We start from the raw sequence: 18,173 nt of genomic DNA on the forward strand, positions 1-18,173 counted from the left end.
CTTGTAGCAGTTCCAGGGAAATGAGACTGTGAAGTGATCCCACATCCAATCTGTCAGCAAATTCTGTTGGCTTTAGCTTCAGCGTGTAACCAAAAGTAGAATCCACCTTAACACCTCCACCTGCCACTTCTCCCAAGCCACTCTGATCTATTGCCTTGATTTTTACAGTGGCCTAACTACTCTCCTATTTAAACCCTTGTCTCCCAATTGTGTGTCTTCTATGCAGCAGCCAGAATGATCGTCTTGAAATGTAATTTCTCTGCTTGAAACTCTATGATGGCTTCCTATTCTTCTCAGAGGATCCCAAGACCTTCCCTTGACCCAGAAAGCCATCTATGATCCAGTCCTAATCACAGGTCCCCATTCCCCCATCACTCCCTTTCCACCCACTTGACTTGTTCATGCTAGCCCTGCCGCCCCCTCTGCCAAGCCTTCTGTCTCAGGCTTTTACACTGGCTGCCTTCTGTGTCCGGGGGGGCTTTCCCCCCAGAAATCTGCATCAAGACTGTTCCTTGGAGTCTCTGCCCAAATTACGTTTGATCAGTGAAGTCTTTCTTACCCATTCTATTTAAAAGAACACACTCCCACCCCAGCTCTGAAGGCCCTAATCCTCCTAAACTATCTTTTCTTAGCTGGTTTTGTGTGAAATGGGTTGTCACATGTACTGATTTAGTTGTAGTTATAAGTACTCCAAAAGGGCAGGAAGGATTCTGCCTGATTTGTTCACTGCTATAACCCCAGCATCTAGAACAGGACCTGCCAACAGTGTGAGCTCAATAACTACGTGTTGATTGAACAGATTGAAATTCATCCCAACCCTCCCACTACAGGGATCTAGTGTCAAAGAGATATTCAAGGAACAAGGCATCTCTCTCTCTCTCTCTCTCTCTCTCTCTCTCTCTCTAGTGTCAAAGAGATATTCAAGGAACAAGGCATCTCTCTCTCTCTCTCTCTCTCATGATACCCTGTGAGGATTCGGGGCCTCCTCCTCCTACCTGATATCAGCTGCCATGGATACAGTTTTCTTAAAGGGTCAAGGATGCGACAGATGCTTTATATTAGCTTTTATGTCCTCGATAAAATTAACAACAAGCAAACCTTGAGTAATAAAGCTATAATTCTGTCTTGCAATTCTGATTTGATACAGACTGTAAGAGCTTGGCTCTTGAGGCTAAAAGCTGTTTCCAGAACCCTCAATGGAATTATAGCTCTGTAATTCATTTACTGTTATTCATTTTATGTATGTTTACAGATAGAGCCAAAACCATCATACAGCCAGCAAAACTAAAGCAAAGAAGAAAAGATACCTAGTGGTTTTCATTTTTAAATTACAATCATTATGTGAGTTACAATATTTTGCCACACTACAGCACTTCTAGGCTAAATAAGAAATACACTTAACAGCAAGGTAAACATAATAAGATAGCTTTTTAAAAAATGAATATTACCTTGCTCTGTCTTCAGGGATGTTATTTTCAATAGCAATATCAATTCGCAAAGAAAAGTCAAGAGAATAATTATGTATGTTTAGCCAATAGGACTGGTATATGTAAACAAGATCAGAAAAAGATACTGGATAATACCCTTGAAAGGCCTCTAAAGCTGTTGTCCCACCACAGCCATTTTCAACTACATAACCAAAAACAATCCAATAAGCTTTCATCATTTATGTCCAAATTTCTAATGAAACAAGCCTCTTGAAAAATAAACAAGTATACAGATGGGCTTGGGTAAATCTGGCATTAAATCTACATTTCATGTTTCTTTATTTTATTTCATTTTAAGATAATTTAGGATATTCCAAAGTGATCTGTTAGAAAGAATTATTGGAGAGACAATAACATTTTTCTTGCACCAGATGCAAACTAGATAATGATAAGACGGATACACTTTCCTCATCCAATGAACTAAAACTTCATTTGAGAAGGAACATCAAGGACTTAGAAGGTTCTCTTGTGTAGAGTTCTTTCTTCTTGATAAAGGGTCTCTCCTGTCACCCAGGCTGGAGTGTATTGCTGCAATCATAGCTTACTACAGCTTTAAACTCCTGGTCTCGAGTGATCCTCCTACCTAAGCCTCCTAAGTAGTTAGGTCTACAGGTGTGTGCCACCATGCCTGGCTAATTTTTTTTTTTTTAATTTTTGTGGAGATAGTCTTGCTATTTTCCCCAGGCTGGTCTCAAACTCCTGGCCTCAAGCAATCCTTCCCTCAACCTCCCAAATCATGGGGATTACAGGCACGAGCCACCGTGGGTGATGTGTGGATTTCCATCTACAGGACACTTGGCTGCCACTTACAGCCTATTTCATATACAGACTGCTGAACAGCCTAAGATAGTGTGTGTAAAATTTTACAAATGTTTTTCTTGTTTCAATCAGGCATGACCTTTAAATATATAAAACTGTACATAAGAAAGCTGCCCACAAGACTTCTGGAAGCATTAAGCAAATTCAATTCACAGATATTTTTGAGTGCCTACTAAATGTAAAACACCTTTCTAGGTACTGAGGATACAACTGTGAACAACACAGATTTAAATCTCTTCATGGAGCTTCTACTCTAGTGTACTGGGAACATGGACAGGAAGCAAAATAAGTAAATGACATATTTTCCAGGTGAGAACTGCTGGGTGCTCTAGAGAAAAATCAAGTGAAAAAGAGCCAGGGAAAGTAGGCCAGGGGTGCAATTCTAAAGAGAATTAGGGCAGACCTTGCTGGAAAGGAGACATTTAAGCAAAGACGTGATGAGTGCCAATATCTAGATGAGCTTTCCAAGCAGAGAAAACTGTAAAAGCAAAGATCCTGAGGTGGAAGCGAGCCTGCCATGTGACTGAGTGGAGGGCAGCGGATGAGGTCAGAGAGGTCAGGGGCTGTATCCTACAGTGATGCAGGGCATAGGTGACTTGACATGGCCAATGTTTTCAAAGCATCACTGTATACTTTGTCTGGAATAGCTGGGGTGGGCTAAAGGGCAAAAATAAAAGCGGAGAGACCAGTCAGAAGGCTTTAGGGTAAATGTAGGTGGGGAAGTTTGGCTGCTACCCTTGGATCAAGGTGGTAGCCAATGAGTGGTTGATACAATATGGTCAGATTCTGGATATCTTTTGCAAGTATACAAAATAGGATGCGGACAACAGGATTAAGATGCTTCCAAAGATTCATATGGCCAATTTAGGTAGATATGGTCCTCTCCTCACTAGGTCCAGAGCAGTATTATATACATCATTCACCCACCAAAACTTAACGGGCATCAATGAAAATCTTTTTTTTTTTTAAGAGACAGAGTCTAGTTCTGTTGCCCAGGATGGAATTCAGTGGCATGATGCTAGCTTATTGGGCTCAAGCAATCTTTTCATCTCAGCCTCCTAAGTAGCTGGGACAATAGGCACCTGCCACTACACCCAGTTATTTTTTATTTTTTTGTATTTTTTTAAATACAGGGGTTTTGCTTTGTTGCCCAGGCTGGTCTTAAACTCCTAGGTTCAAGCAATGCTCCCACCTCAGCCTCCTAAAGGGCTGGGATTACAGGCATGAGCCACCATGCCTGGTCTGTCAGTGAAAATCTTAAAAGATAGCTCAGAAATGTTGGCACTTTGGGACAAGTAAGAACCCACGTTAGAATGAAAGGGTTCCTGAGTCAACAGAAGGTGTAATGTGTCTGCTGCTCAATGTGTACACATTGTTAGTGGGGGAGCGTGTCACCCTGTCTCTCCTCTAATCACCCTTCCTCTTGCTAACCCAACATCGTTCTGGGAGCTGGGAGCAGTAGCGCCATAGAGCACTATTTCTGTGCTCAACAATTCCCAGCTTACTTGGAGAGGCCTGTGAGACTCCCTCTTCCATCCTTCTTCTGATCCTCTTCTCTGTTTTTCTTTTCCTCCTCTGCCTTTGTCAGATTTCCCTGAAAAAGTAAAGGCAACAAGATGTTGTCTCAGGCTCTTGGCGTGACGGACCTCCATGGAGACTGTGCTTGTGGTTTTTCCTTTGTTCTTGTCTGCAGTCTGACATCACTTTCAATAGTGTCCCTCTCAGGAGTGGCACAGCCCTGTCTTGTACTTTCCTGTATTTCTTCTCTTGGCCTCTGGTCAAGGTAAAGCCCCAAACCAAACAGGACCTATCCTTAAAAATTCCAGGATCAACTCAAGACTTTTGACAGTGTGGCCTTCCTTGGGGCCTTTAACTTAGATGCTCAGTGTGCCATGGCCTGCTCCTCCCAGGGAGAAGGGAGAAGTCAGACATGTCCTTTCCAGCAGCTGGGCTCGATCTTCCAGGATGCTTGGACCTTTTTCAGCAAACAAACCCTCCAGGCACCAGAGACCTGCAAAAAAGTGTCATTATTTTGGTTCCTGATAGCTTTAAAAATACAGCTAAGATTTTTTACTGGAGATCACATGAGCCACGGAAACGTGAATTTTACTATTTAGTGTGTAAACCGTGCCTTTTAAGCATATGCTGCAGCAGATGGTAGGTGATATTGTGGTGCGCTTAGTTAGATGGGATCCTTGCTAAAGCTCACCCATCCCATCTGCATTCTCTAAAGGCCAGGACATCCTGTTACCTGAGCTAAGAAATCCATCAGAACCAAGAAAACATTTAAAATGGTAAATAATAATAATGGGTCTGTGCTGGGTATGTGCTAATAAAAATGCAGAGCTTCTCCACCTCGAGTGGAGAAAAACCAAGGTAAACCCAGTATCAGCGATTCTTCCAGAAAAGCTGTCACTGTGATCTGTGAGGCACTATCAAGATGAAATTGGAACCAAGTGTACTTTATTCAGGACATCTTTGAGATAAAAAATATAATGCTCCTTTTCTATCTTTGTGACATTGTTCGCAAAGATGTGATTTGGCTGTTAAAACCACTTGCACTGTATCTCAAGGCTAAGGCTGACAATTCAAATAAAAGCCTCTCTCTCTCTCTCTTTGGTTTGTTATCTGAGCCGCAGCTTGCTGTCATGGCCATCTACACAGTGGGGCACCTGGGAAGGGGTGAGGCGTGTGCCTGGCCTGCCATCACATCCCACCTGACTCCATGCGTCTGAGCCCCATTTAACTTTCCAGAGTTCTGGGAAATTTCTGTTTTGTTTTGTTGGATGACCTCAAAACCAGGTGCGGTGTTAAAAGCCAAACTATGGTGTTTAATTTTTAATAACTTTATTGTACATGCTTTGTAGAAAATTTAGAATACATACTGGTACAAAAAAGAAAATAGGATCCCATCCTTTTAGATTAGCACTGTGAATATTTGAACATATTTCCTTCTGATCTTTTCTCAATTCAACATGTGTGCTTTGTCGGCTTATTTTTGTTCATAGAAGGGGTTGGGGGTATTTGAATGAACAATTCTGTGAATTCCTCATTAACAATTTATGACAAACATTTTCCAGCAGCATTTAATTCTCAACAGATGTGGGCACACTACTTTTTCCCATCATCATTAATCTGCGGAGAACACCATTTCAGATGAGTATCTCAGAATTATCATAAATCACTTTAGAATCTTCATTAAAAGAAAAACTGTAGAATGTCTCTCCCTACAAAGATGCAGTGTCATGAAGGCAGAATCTCATCTGAAATACTCAAATTCACTGGCCCTTCTGACTAGCTGCAGTAAGCACTGTATTCTTGTTTACCCGACCTCAAGTCCCCTCAGAACCTCAAGTCTGCCCAGCAGTGGGGCCATCCTGGCCTGCAAAGGATCTCCCCCAAGATGCCCTACTTATTACCCCTTCTCACCTAAGGGTGCCTCTAGCTTTCTGCAAAGTGAGTCATCCTTACAACTAAATCAAAGAGACTATTTCCCTATGCAAAGGCCACTTTCAGATAAATAAATGTGTACATTTCTCTTGGAGACACTAGGTTGTTGAATTGGTATTAAAAGGTATTGAGAATCCATTAAAGGCCTGTGGCACTAAGAGGGTGGGGAAAAAGGAGCAGGTTAAATCTGAGAAGAGGAGCACTATAAAGTCACTCGTTGGGATCTAGATTTGGATAATAGCTATTCAGTCAGCCCCAATGTTTGATATCCATTGGCTTGTGACATTGTCTTTTAACTACGGCATATTCCCATACACTCTATGGAAAAATTTTAGTGGATTGCAGTGGTTTGAGGAGGAGCAGTTTGGCCTCCTTGAAAGAAATTTCACTTTTGGAAGAACAACAAAAAATGGTGTGCCTGTGCAGCGCACTCACTTGTCTTCTCTCTGAGCTGCCTCACATTAAATTCAGGCCAACTGGAGCACTTGGCTGAGATTCCCATCTGGGAGGTGGAGAGGTTAGGACTAGCCAGGGTCTGCCAGGGTAGCTGTAGGTGTCTGAGACCAATGTTCTCATTGAAATTTTAGATAGAAAGGTGCCTGCTTATTTTCTTTTGTTCATAGTCAACATAGACATTCATTTTCAATCATATACAAAGTTTTCACCATTTTGACAGGTGGAGGCAGAGAAACGAAGGCATCTGCATCAGCAGGAGATGAAGAAAACCTATTGTATTAAATTGTTTTCTTCCCCTTTCCTGGGTTGTGGAAAGGGAGGAAAAAGAGGGGCTCTCAAACTTCATTGGGATGTTTACAAAAAATCCGGTCTAAGATGCAGCTCAATGATTGCTAATAGAAAAAGTCACACATACGTCAAATCTGTAACAGATTTCTTATTTTAGGCAATTGGCATCCGGCTATGGCTCTTCCATCTCTACCTCTGATTGTTTGCTTCATTCCCTTCCTCACTTTCAGCTATTCCGACAGGTGAATCCCAGGCTTCTAAGCAACAGAGTTCATATATTACACTGGGACATGCAACCTGAACTAAACTCATTGATTGTATGGTTAAAAATCCACAATCATGAGCTGCAGTCTCTTAGCCAATTGAGTATCCTTTGTTATGTTAGTTTTCATGCTAAAGATAATGCACAATCAAAGAAAAAAACTAGAAAACACAGCTTTCTAAAGAAATATAATTGGGCTCAAGACCCAATACAAATATTAGAGAAAATAGAACAAAATTTTATTTTTACAGAACAGGTCAGGGTCAAGGGTACTTCCATTAACAATAATAGTCTATAAGCATGGGAATCAACCACTTGTTCTCAGGAAATGTTGCCAGAGCTAGGAAGAAACTCGCAGGTGTTGACATTTTCACTGGGTAACAAATTCTGACCGCCAAGGAAATACATCAACAAATCTCTAATCTAGAAAAGAAAAAAATGGAAATCTAGAAGAGAAAGACTCATCTTCAGAGAGAAATCTGAGCAGCTCTTGGAAACCTTCTAGGGGGAAATGGTTGGGAAACTTTAGGAAAGAAGGAAATCTCAGATTAATCATGCCCATTTGATGTGTGAGAACAGGAGAACTGTGAGAAATGGAGAAGCTGATGAAACAGAACTGCCAACTAATGCATGTAATCGAAGTTGTTTAAAGGACAATTCATTGAGGGAAATTGCTTGAGACAATAATGTAGGTGCCTCTGCCATTGCCTTGGGAAGAAGGCAGATTTTAAACTACAGCCCGGAACAGTTGTTTTCATTGCATAAAGCGTGCATCACTGGAAAATGGGTTCCATAAATTGAGATTATTTTGGTTACATTAAGCTTTACTACCAACTTTGCTGTAGTTTTAGAGGGATAATTTACTTGAACCATTCAGAAGTCAAGAGCAAACTTGCAAGATAAAAATGAGTCAAAAATTTGAAAATTGAATAAATCAGTTTGATAAGTAGTCAAGTAATCAAAAAACACCACTGATTCTGTTTTTGGGGAAAGTAAATGGCTTATCAATTAACAGATTTGAGATTCAATGCAGTCAATTTTCAATTCTCAGTGCTAATGGAGAAAAGGCAGGAATGAGAAACAAGATCCACCGAGAACCCTGAAGCCTCATTTCCATTTCAATCTTTTCCCCCATTTCCATTTCAATCTTTTTATTTAACTAATTTGAGATTTAAAAGCCTCTCTGTTTCCCTTCAAGTAATTAAATAAACATGTACCAAGGGCCTACTGTGTGCCAGCCCCTCGGCGAGGCATCCAGGAGAAAGTAGACCGGCCAAGAAGCTGCCGGAGACCCGAACAGTAACAGGCTTGGCTTCAGTTTGCTTTATCATCTCAGCTAAATCAGAGCATGAATTAGAATTAATGAAAGGAAAAAACGCCCTTACTAAATCAGGATATCTCCATCTCAATTCTTCTGTAAAATAAAGTTCTTCACTAGTTCTTATTCTTTTCTGTGTTTTTTTTTCAGCTCCCTCATTCTGAAATGGAGAAAGGACAGAAACTAGGCAAAAAGCATAGAAAATAGGATTAAAAAATAGTAGAGTATAATTTTTTTGTAAACAACATTAAAGTTGACCCGAATTTTTCCTAGTAGATAAAAAGTGATAAAAATGGATTTATAAATGTGAATTTTATGATTGACAAGTCAGAGGCTAATGTGGAGATAATATAGAAATGAGACAGAAATAATGTCCATTCCAGCAAATAGGAAGAAAGGCAGCTGCAGAGACCAGTAAGCAGGAGAATTTGGTCAATGTTTATTACAGAAGTGACCAAACAAGAATGTCTAGGAAATAAGAAATAAGTTGAGGCAATTAATGATGAGCTCCTTCTAGAAATCATTATCTTGTTTACTCATTTCATAAATATTGGAGGTGCTCCTACTGTGAGACAAGCACCCACAGACCCTATCCAACTCAATGGTGTCCAATAAATGTTTTTTTTGAACCAAGAAACAGAGGAAGAAAACAATAAATGAATAAGCCAATACTTCAGAAAGTCCACACATCCTTTTTCTCCTGGAGCCTTCTGCTAGGTGCCTTTCCTTGGCTCCCGTTGGACTCCTTCTCACCGACTCATAATAAGGAATCTGAAATCCCAGTTGTCCTGAATTGAAACTCTCATGGGCCATGCCACCCAAGTGAACCCGAGTGCATCTGGTCTACTCATTTTGAGGAATCTGAATAAAGGGAGGCTGTCGAATTTCAAGAAATAAGATTAATGATCTTATGCTTAATTCTATCAGCCATGGGCAAAATGAAACTATAAGCATTAGGTTACCAAATACCATGGAGACAGCAGATGTCTTTGTTAGATAGTGCTAATCTCTTGTAAAGAGATGTGCCCTCCCTTGAGCCCTCATCCTCAACCTCCCATCTTTCTGCTGTAATAAGAAGGCATTATCCATGATATGATCTTGGGCAATGCATTAGTGCTCACTCAGACATCATGACGCTGGGTGAGATGACATTGCAGGTTTTATGGTAACTCAGTTATCCCAAACTATCTGAGGGTGCAGCACAGCCTCAGGCTAAAGTCAAATCTGTGATGCCAAGGGCTGAGACGAAAGGATGAGGAGGACCACAGGCTGAAGAATGTCTCTCAAACGCAGGCCAGTGCCAACACCAGGAACAGAATTAGCATGGACTCAATTTGATTACAGAAATCCAAAAGGAATCCTTCCAGAATTCAACACCTGATCAGTGCTTTGCCAGATAGTAGGACTTAATAATAGACTCTTACTAACTGACATGTATGTATGCCTTTAAAATGCCCCAAGTGATTCTAATGTATAGCCAAGGTTGACAACCACTGTCATGGTATGGGAGAGAAAAGTAATACCTTTTCCTCACCCATCAGAAGGGGCATGGCTGACAACACTGTAATGAAAGACAGGTTGACAAGGGAAAAGCATAACAAATTTATTTAACCAAAGTTTTATGTGACACAGAAGCCTTCAGAAATAAAGACCCAAAGACCTAAGGAAAATGTGTATTTTTATGCTACATCTGGTGAAAGAAGTGAATAGTTGTGGAAACATGATTGGACAAAATGCAAGTATGACCTAATAGTAATCAACTCAGGGGAACACAGAAAGCCCTGTGTGTTCAGATTGTTTGCTGTGTCTCTGTAAGACATACCTTCCCCTCAACCCCAGGTGTGGGGCAGGACACTTGTTAACTAAAGGCCGTTGAGGAGGAGGAGGTGGGAGGAGAATGTCCTAGGTCTTTTTTGTTTGGTTTGGTTTGGTTTGGTTTGAGACAGAGTCTTGCTCTGTTGCCCAGGTTGGAGTGCAGTGGCATGATCTTGGCTCACTGCCAACCTCTACCTCCTGGGTTCAAGAGATTCTCCTGCCTCAGCCTCCAGAGTAGCTGAGATTACAGGCACATACCACCATGCCTGGCTAATTTTTGTATTTTTTTTAGTAGAGACAGGGTTTCACCATATTGGCCAGGCTGGTCTCGATCTGACATTGTGATCTGCCCACCTTGGCCTTCCAAAGTGCTGGGACTACAGGAATAAGCCACTGTGCCTGGCTTGTTCTAGGTCTTACAGCTTGCTTTGGGGAGAGGAATTCTAGTTTATATTACCTGCTTATGAGAAGAAAGCAGGGTGAGAGATAGGAAGGCAGAAGATCAGAAGGACCTTCTTGTTTCTGAAGCTCTCCTGTCTTCTTCAGCTCAAAAATACTCAGCATGCCAAGGTGCCATACCTGGGGATATTGTGTTCTGAGTCCCAACAATGGCATTAAAATAAGATTCTAGTTATTCCTCTTCCCTCCTCCAGGTTCCAACATGAAAAATACCAGGTTTTTAGAACATTATAAAACTCACTAGATAAGGGTCTCTGAGAGTGTCACAAGCCTTATCCAAGACTTAAATCACTTCGAAGATGCCTGACAGTCTGAAGTAAATGGGAGGAACTGCAGAGTGAAATTGAGTGGTTGACTGGTCAAGGCAGTGGTAAAATGTGGTCCATGCCTTAATGAAGAGAATACTAGGGTCTCTTTGGGGCCCTCCTGCTAAGTTCTTCCCCCTTCAAGGCTGTTCAATGGGCTGGAAAGTCCTCTGTAAATTCCCCACCAAGTTACTCATGCTGTCTCACTCAGTTTATTTCTTCTTTGGCACTTGTCACTGAGTAACTTCTAACTACTTCAGTATGTTAGAAAAGATATTTTGAGAATTACTTAATCAGCGTTTTTGTTGGTTTTTGTACTAGTAGGCCCAAGGTATCCATCTGCCTAGGGGAAGATTAGAATTTATTGGAGAAGTAACAAAGAAAAAGGAGGAGGATGGTATTCACTCCTAACATGCAAAATAGGATTATGCAGCCAAACAATAGCTTTACAAGCCAGGCATCTGTATTGAGAGGATTTTCCAAATTCCTCTAATATCCGTTTTATTAAGGGTCTATGCTGGAGCTCTTCTGTAGTAAGAAGCTATCCCTTCCCCTCAAGACAGGTAAGGCAATAAGGCTTGTTGCTCCTTAAGAAGATGTAATGCAGGGGATGATAAAAACAAACAAAAGCCTGGGGAAGAGTCAGGGAGTGAGGAGGAAGAAGAGAAAAGGAGAGTCAGTGGACCAGCTTTGGACCAGAGAAGACTATTAGCTGTAAATAAGTGAAGAGAGTGAGAGCAACACCAAGGGCAAATGTGAGCACTCACCCTCTGCTCAGTCCACCCTCTACTTAGCACTGTGTAAGAGACCACCCAGTGTCTGGCTTGGCCTCTTCAAATTGACCTTGTGATGCCATCAAATAGAGAAGACTCTGAGCTTTTGCTTTTCTGAGGCACTCTCAATTCCCATTCATATAAACTGTAAGTTAAGTGCAAGGAAACTTGACATTTTGGTTCGCCTGTGCAGTCTTTCTCTGTATACACATGCCATTTCTATCAGGTGTGTTGAAATACTGGAACTAGTTTTATGAAGTGCATTGTAGTGTCTGTGCCCATTGTAGTTAACATTCCAAAGGATAATGGACTCTAGACACCCAAGCAAGATCCCCCTGTCTCTAAGGTGTTTCTTTCTATCAGACATCAACATTCCCCCAAACCCCAACTCAGTGATTATGAATAGGCATAGTTTGCTTATTCTTTCATCAGTCATTATTTATTGAACACTATAATGTACCAGATGCTGAGATACATATAGTCGATAGAGAACTGTCCCAAAGTGCTCAGAACTGAAACTGCCTTTGCAAAAATTATGACAGTGAGAGAAATCTGACATAGTTGACTCCACTTTGCTTCTAATCTTACAAGCTAACTGCTTTTGTTAACTTTAAAATAAAGATGATTTCAGTCCTTTCCAGAAACTAACTCCCTCCTTGCTCAAGGACCAAAACCACCTTTGTAAGACTAATGAAAGGCCACAAGATAATGACTGAGGAAGGGCACTACATTCTGGAAGACACAAGCATAAACAATAACTAGCCATTGTTCCCTTGCTTGCCTTTCTGAAATCCCTTAGTGCTCAGGAATCATGGAGCCTAGGTCACAAGATTTGTGACTTCCCCAATTGGCTCCTATAGATAACATCACTATTGTCAAAACCCAAGATAAGTCTCTGACATAATTTTCAGACTTTTATATCCTGACTGACTCCACCAGACCCAGGTGACACATACCAAAAAATGGATTTAACTGGTGACTATCACCCAGCAACTAACTCAATAGGCATAGACAGTTTGGACACTGTTATGATTTCATCCCCAACAAAATAATAGCACCCATTCCAAAGCTCCCTGTCTGCCAAATTAACCTTATAAACCCTGGTCTCTAAGCTCTCAGTGGGGCAGATTTGAGCAATGTCTTCTGTTCTTCTGCTTGGCTGGCCCTGTGATAATTAAACTGTTTCTTTGCTGCAAGACTTGCTGTTCTTGGTGCATTTGCTTTTCTGGGCAGTGGGAAAGATGAACCCATCAGCCTATTACAAAATAAAGTAAAAAAGTTAACAATGGGGGGATGAGGGAAGGAAAAACAAACAGTGTAAACAAAGACGATAATACTGTTATGGATTGAATTGTGTCCCCCAAAATTATATATTTAAATTCTAACCCTCAATACCTGTAAATGTGACCTACATGGAATGTGAGCTGAGAGACCAAAGTAGATGTCCATTTATCAAGATGGACCCAAAGATTAAGGAAGCAAAGTTTCCCATGTGTCAAGCGTTCAGGTCCAGGCTTGAAGGACTAATTTCTAAATTTCTACGGCTAAACTCCCTAACGACAGGAGCTATTGTAACTGGGTGGAGCATGTACTCAGCTCCCTCCCTGTTTGGATTCCAGGTACTTGGCCTCTCTTACCCCAAGAATGGGGAAAGGGGCCCCAGAGGCATGGTGAGCTTACCATTGGAATAAATATCGTGGACCCAAGGAGTTTAGGAGAGAGTGATTTATTAGGCAGAGGGAGAGAGAAAAAGAGAGAGAGAGAGAGAGAGAAAGAGAGCTCCCATGCTGCCATGGGAGGGAATCCAAGGAAGGAATCTGTATAGGTAAGGAGCATAGGATTTTAACCCTGGAGTTATTCCTTCCCCATTCATGTTCTCGTCTAATGAGAGGAGTTCTTTCAAACTTCCTCTGGAGTGATTGATCTTTGACTCTGATACCGGATTGGCTGCTTGGTCTGCAACAGAGCCCCCTCCTCCCAGAGCTTTTGGAACAAAGCAGCTCACCTGGATTTTCCCCCTAGCCCGCCAGCAGGAAAGTTAGACAAAGAACTTTATGTTCAAAGATCTTTATGTTCCCAGATGGGGCGTGGATGGAGGCATGGCACTGGGAAGCTCCTGCCTTTGAAACCATGCCCCTCGTGGACCTGGGAAGAGAAGTTTCTTCCCTTAACACAGTCCCTCACTATGGGCTCTGGTTTATAACCCAGACCACTACAACTCTGATTGTACAGCAGGTCCAGCCTTAAAAACATTCTCTTCTGATAAGCAATTGCTGACCTTACACCAGTTTCAGTCAGCTTATCGAGGCTGTGCACAAACTGTCATTGCATCCTATAGTTCACCTTTTGACATGGAGTCAAATTTTACCTCATTTTAATCTAAAACCCCTTCCTAAAGTGAACATGGGATGTATGTCACATATGCATTTACCCATCACACATGTGCTCAGCTCCCCTCATAAATAAACATAGCTTCCCTCCCGAACCTGCTGAATATGTATGACTCTATTGTCTAATACAGACTCTGTGGGGCACTTAACCCAACCTGTTTCCCTTCCCCTCTTCAAAAAGAGAGCACCTTTGGTCCACACTGGAGACTTCTCTTCCTAGCTTGCAAACTGATATCACCAACAAACCTCTCATTGTTGGTGATATCAGGAAATAGGGTCCTGGCAGATGTAATCAATTAAGATGAAGTCACACCAGATTAGGGTGAGGCCCTAATCCAACATGACTGGTGTCCTTATAAGAAGAGGATAAGAGACACAGACACGAATGGGAGGCTCTAATGTGAAGAAGTAGGCAAAGGTGGGAGTTAAGCTGCCACAGGCCAAGGAATGTCAAGGCTTGCCAGCAAACAGCAGAAGCCAGGAGAGACAAGAAATAAGTTCTTCCTGGGACACTCCAGCAGGAACCAACTGTGCTGATGCCTTGATGTTGGACTTCTGGCCTCCAGAACTGTACAATAATAAGTTTCTCTTGTGTAAGGCAACCCAGTTTGTGGCAGTTTTTTATGGTACCTTGAAGAAATGAACAGCAATACTCTGCAAGGAACACTTCATTAGGGTATTTACCTAAGACAGGGAAGAACACAGAGGAAGCAAAGGCCTTCCCACAGAAAGTGGGATGCTCTCTGTCTTCACAGGTGCAGAAGCGGTTGGAGGATGTAGCTGCACGTGGGTTGTTAGCTCAGCCAGAACATGCAGGAGATCTAGAAAAGACTTCTCCACATTCAGAAACTGTGCATAGTGGCTCCGAGAGGAAACAAACTAGGTCACCAAGATGGAACTCAGCCTTAAGAGCAGGACAAGAAGTTTTCCGATTGTATAGTTAAAGGTGATGAGGAATCAATGATAAAGCTTGAAACAGAGGCTGGGACAATGGTTCTCCAAGCATGTGTGAGTTGCTTTTAGGGACTTAAAGATGCCCAACCAAATGAGGCATCAGGGAGCAATGTAAATTCATGATCTGAAGATTCAGTACAGCTGGCCCCTGGTGTTCTGCAGGAAAAAAAAAGGGGATGAAATGTTGCTCAATCTGTTTTCCAAGGAGATATTATCATCTTTATTATTATTACTTCCACCAAGTTGACACTTTATCTACCAAGCTGATATTTCAAGAAAGGCTTTCTTAGTCAAAATGGATTCCTATCTTTCTTACCAGACCCTGAAAATACATGCATACCCCAGAGAATGTGTATTTAGAACTCTAAGGGATTTCCTAGGTAAAGTCTACTCTGCCATCTTTTAAAACAAATGAGTTCAGTTGCACAAATACATTCATGCCAAACCACTTCAAAAAGAAATACAGTCAAGTTTCATAGATCATAGTTGAGTTCTAATTCCAATATTAGATGTCATCATAAATTACAGAAAGACTGGGGTGGAAAAGCTGGAGCAATTGTTTTACATTGCAAGAAATGTTAGTTTTTTTCTAGCTCCAGTTTAATTGAAAGTATTGACCAAGCTAAATATGTTCTTCTTGCAGGTAAGTGCAGGAAAATGTTTTAAGATAGAGGTAGAAGGAAACACACACATTTTTCTCAATAAGACTATTGAGCAGTGTCTTTGTTAAGTCTTCTGGGAAAAAAATTAATTAACTCTCAAATTTTCAGAGACTGATGATCCGCATCTGTCTTCCTTCCTGCTGGTGACTGAATAAAGTCAGAGAGAGAAGCTGGCTGGGTCGGGAGCTCCAGGTCCTTCTTGGTCCTTGCTTTTAGCATATTGGCATTTTATGCTTTACCTCTGTTAAAGGAATTTCCTTCGGAAGAACTATGTTATGTGCCATGGTCTAAAACCTCAGCACCCAATAAAGCAACATTTTCTTCCTCTTAAGGGTAAGGCCAGCTCTGCAAATCCAGGAACAAGTGTGAGTAGAAAGAAAGAAGCAAGACCGAAAATCTACATGTAATTAAGGACCCCAAGTCCAAATGGCTGGTTTTGATTAACATGTACCCTTTTTCCTAATGCTAATTCATTTGTTCATTTATTTCAGTTTAAAATTGCACCCTGTGCCCTCCAGCCTCAGCAAACAAAGACATAATTTAAAATACCAAGACACAAATGTTCTATTTGTTCCTGTGTAAAAGAGCTATTATTACAGTGACTTATTTTTTTTCTTCAGGAAACTAGCTCTTTTCAAGTTGTTTATCATGTTGTCAATTATTACCATCATTAATAATGATAATGATAATCATTGAGAACTAGCAATGTGCTGAGGGATAAATGGAGCTCAGAGCTAGGCATGGTCCCAACCTAGTGAAACAATGACGATTTTGTCTCATCCCCAATTTCACAAAGTGGGGATGGCAGACATCAGGAAAGTTCTTACCCAGTATCCTCCCGCATTTTTCTTTTTTTGCTTTTCAAATCTCCCATTTTGCAATTCCTTGTGCATATAGAGGGTGTGAATTCACAGTCAGCCTCCTATGCATGACCTGGCATACAAGGCCCCCAGTCCTTGCAGTCTTTCGGGCTGGCACTAATTGCCAGATTTCTTCCTGCTGAGAGGGACTGGATGTTAGTCCCAGTGGATACACTATTAATGGAATCTGTTATCAAGTCACAAGACAAGATGCCAGTCTGGCACTATTCTGCAAACTAGAAGTGCATGGGGGAAACACAGACACTCTGTCTGACGATGAATAGCTAAGCTGTGAAACCAATTGACTGGGCACCTACTAGAAATTAGCATGTCACACATGAATGTACTGTATGAGATGGAGCATCATGTGTTTATGTGTCTATTTGCATGCGTGTGCTTCCTTCAGCTTCATAAATGCATGTGTATGTACATAAGGAAATAATAACTAAAGTTCTTGGGCAGTGTCTTGCTTGGATTGCTGTGTTCTGGTAACATGAATGTAAATTGAAGTGAAACATTAGGGGCAGGGATAGAAACTGTATACCAGCTCTTTCTGAGGAAAAGTCACTCTGGAATAATTTATTCTTACATGATTTTTATGGATGCCTAGAATAAATACGTAATTTATTTTTGCTATTTTATGGGATTTGACTAAATACAAACTTAAAGGTAACACCCCTTTCCCCAAATGTCAATGCTTTTCATTCCAGGATTTTGAAGCTGAATTTTAAACATGAGGAATATGGCTATGGAGGAAAGGTAGTAGCCCTTCTTATTTTTCTTCTGCACCCCTTCCTTGGCTCAGGCATCTATAGAACAGGGATCAGAAAGAAACCAAGCAATGCTAGTGGAGGGAAGCGCTGGTGGGGTAGACTCCGGTTAACGATGTGTCTGTTTCATGGTGGAAATTGCTATTTGTCCCATTTCCTGGCCATCAACAGACTACTAACTAATCACAGAGGACCAGAAGTTCCCACCACCATCAGAGGAACCCCTAAAACGTAAGTTTTTGTGAAAGCCATAGGTGGAGATTATTACATACATAGGTGTTAAAGATCAACTTCTGCCTTTGGAAAAACACACATTATTCTGAGATCCAAATACCACCTTGGCTTTTGTATAATAATCACAGTGGGAGTCATCTATATGCATCAGGGTGAAATTTGGTCTAGGCTAATTAAGTTTGTTTCTCTTTTTATCATATAGACAATGTAGAACAGTATCTCCAAAATTTGTTCATTATATGTTTAAGAAAGAATTTTTCTTACTCACACCTACATGTGAAAAGTGCTATGGCTACCTAAAGTAAAGACTTGGTTGTCAATAGCTCTCAATTTTTTTCTTCACTGTGGGTTATGGACCTATATCAGATTGCTTCTGACATATGTTTTCCTTCTATTTTTAGAAGAATGAAAAGCTAGAAGGAGTACTGAGCTTTTTTATTCAAATGAGCTGAGATCTGCGCCTTTAAACTTTCAATTACAGGGCACAGATTTGCTGTGAACCTTCTGTAAACCTATCAGTTAAAAGCCTGTGCAGTTTTATGGCATGTCACCTCCAGCCTCTGATTAGCAAATTGCAGGCCAAGTTAAAACACTTAAGCAATGCTGCTGCTTGTCTCATTTTGGAGAACTAGATCATTACAGTTTAGTAATTTAGATAAATCCTTGTAGTCTATCCTTCATTCCTCTGTAGAGATCTGTTGCATAGAGAAGGCACTCAGGGTCAAATTATGTAGTATGTTTTCCTTATAAGAAAATGCCAAGAAGTTTGCATTGATAGAATTTATGAGAGTTTTTTCTTTTGCACTCACTGTCTGAAATTACCTTGTTCATTTATTCATTTATGGCTTGTCTCTGTTTCTAAAATGTAAGC

The 18,173-nt window shown here is 41.0% G+C and overlaps 1 long non-coding RNA gene across 7 annotated transcripts in view; it reads right to left on the bottom strand.

Moving 5' to 3' along the window:
- Nucleotides 1-18,173, bottom strand: part of LOC103791807 (uncharacterized) — a 159,974-nt gene that overhangs the window by 123,191 nt on the left and 18,610 nt on the right. For all 7 annotated transcript variants that reach the window (XR_013532859.1, XR_008480372.2, XR_008480371.2 and 4 more), the window contains one exon: nucleotides 1-18,173. This exon is cut by the window's right edge. This is a non-coding gene — a long non-coding RNA (uncharacterized LOC103791807).

This window comes from Callithrix jacchus, chromosome 3, assembly GCF_049354715.1.
Source record: "Callithrix jacchus isolate 240 chromosome 3, calJac240_pri, whole genome shotgun sequence".
Lineage (NCBI taxonomy): Eukaryota > Metazoa > Chordata > Mammalia > Primates > Cebidae > Callithrix > Callithrix jacchus.